The 2,372-nt window shown below is 37.1% G+C and overlaps 1 non-coding gene across 1 annotated transcript; it reads right to left on the bottom strand.

The window, feature by feature from the left end:
• Positions 1–1,912: 1,912 nt before the first annotated feature.
• On the bottom strand, positions 1,913–2,076 carry LOC131921330 (U1 spliceosomal RNA). Its single transcript, XR_009381956.1, has one exon. It is a non-coding gene; the product is annotated as a U1 spliceosomal RNA (small nuclear RNA).
• Between the last annotated feature and the right edge of the window lie 296 nt (positions 2,077–2,372).

The raw sequence follows: 2,372 nt of genomic DNA, 5'->3' as shown, positions 1-2,372 counted from the left end.
ACCAGGGAGGCCCTTAAGCAGACCAAGCTATTCAACTGTCTCGTTTATGCAGAGGACCTAGTCCAGTCCCAGGCAGGCTCCAAAGCTATTGATCTAAATTTCATGAGTTCCCACTCATAAAATGGTGCAAGATATGTGCTGAAATTCATGAACCTCAGTTATGGTGAGTTATGTCACAAATAGCTGTTTTCTAAAGGTGTTCCATGAATTAAAAGGGTATAATAATTTATAGTTATATCTAGCAATTAAAGAGATTATTAATATTGGTATAATTGAGAATGGCTCCTGAAAGAGCATCTGGGTTACTACCTTGTAGGCACTGTGGTAGCTTTTAATATCATCACATACACTGACCATATTGTCATACCTAGTTTTAACTTGTACATTTTTCAGCAAACTAAAAAGTCTGTATTGCGTTTGCTTTCAGAATGGAAAGCCTTTCCTAAATCATAGAATAGTACTAATGCTAAGATTATACACTATATTCTAACATAGTAGTAATAACACCACAAAAAAATGCAAATTGTTGAATAGGCAAAAAGCCATCCAGTGTGGAAATAGTTTGAAATACTCCTAGCTTCTAGTCTTAGAGCTAAGTCAGAATTCCTCAGCCAAATATGATGCTGATATTTAGCAATATATGGATATGATTTTATTTATCATAACAGGCAAAACTGTTGTATATGAATTTCATGGGAAGGTTAGTGTAATAAGCCTTCTTTTTAGACTGTCTTTGGATCACCAGCCCCACATAATGACACAGAGGCTTATTATTAATTATGAAAGCTTGGCCTTTAGCTTAGGCTTGTCTCAACTAGCTCTTATAACTTAAATTAACCCATTTATATTAATGCACATTCTGCTACATGGTTTTACCTCTCTTCCATCTTGCACCTTCTGTTTCCTCTCCATGTCTGACTGGAGACTCCCCCTTTCTTCTTCCCAGACTTCTTTCTCAGTTCCAAAGTCCTGCCTGTAACTCCCGCCTAGCTATTGCCCATTCAGCTCCTTAATACACCAATCACAGCAATATGTCTTCACATGGTGTACAAATATCCCACTATAGGTTAGCAAATATCTATTGACATTATATTTTATACCAACAACAGACAAAGGAAATGATTTCACTTACATTTAGCTGTATGAACAAATGAATTTAATTATGGCTACTTATGGAAGCACAGGCAAATTTTGAACAACTACAACAATGAAGAAAATGTCTCTCTCCTAGTAGTCATTAACTCCTTAGAAATCATTGGGGAGGAATGGAGAGTCTTGAATCACCCTACTTTACAGAAAGTTGATGGGCCTAATCTCATGTGGATCTCTTGCAGGTGATCAAAACTACTAACAGGTAAAGAGTATAAAGGCTATATGTCAGGCCTGTAGGACTGTGTTCCACAACAACCATGGACTACACCACTGGTGTTTAGCACTGGACAGTATGTTGTCACTAAATATGCTATAGTTAATAGAGCAATGGACATGAGGAGGACAGCTGATTGAAAATGTTGATAACTCTCAATACATTTTGTTGGAAGCACACACACACACACACACATACACACACACACACACACACACATGCATAAAATTAAGGCATGCTGTTACCTAGCACAGGAATTTTTGTGAGTTTGATAACAATCTGGGCTACATAGAGCTATACAGTAGACTGGGCTACAGAGTCAGACTCTGTCTCAAAAGCAGAAGAAAAAAAAACACAAACATCTAAATAAGGATGATAATGAAGTCACAAATATTACATGTCTGATAATATAGAAGGCTACCAAATCAAACTTTTGTATTTATAAGTTTTCAAAAACAGTTAATATACCTCAAACATGTCCTAATATATATCTGAGTAATAACTAGTACAATTTTTAGTTTTTTTGTTTTTTGTTTTTTGTTTTTAAAGGGGAGAGAGTGCACGCAGTCCCCCACTACCATAAATTTTGCAGTCGAGTTTCCCGCATTTGGGGAAATCACAGGGGTCAACACACCCCAAGTGCAATGGGTGAGCCTCACCCTGGGAAAACCACCTGCTTGATCATGGTGTCTCCCCTGCCAGGTAAGTATCAATTTTTAGTTTTAATAAGGAAAATAATATCAATCTTACATGAGCAGAATTCAACTGGGTAGACAGAAGAATGGGAAGGCCACAGTGGATTGTATGTTATTATTATTGGACACTTTAGAAAGGAAGAAATTAATTCAAGGCTCAGTTACCTTGTTCTTAGGGACGTTACAGTCTGAAACAGGAGAGTAATATGTGAGATGATGAATTTTTAGATTGTGATCTAGGTTGTCACGAGATATTAATGGGATGTCAGGTCAGCCAAGAGGACAGAAAGTGGTCAAGACAGAAAGAAGCT

This window comes from Peromyscus eremicus, chromosome 10 (genome assembly GCF_949786415.1).
Source record: "Peromyscus eremicus chromosome 10, PerEre_H2_v1, whole genome shotgun sequence".
Classification (NCBI taxonomy): domain Eukaryota; kingdom Metazoa; phylum Chordata; class Mammalia; order Rodentia; family Cricetidae; genus Peromyscus; species Peromyscus eremicus.
This window is presented reverse-complemented; position numbering and strand designations above follow the sequence as displayed.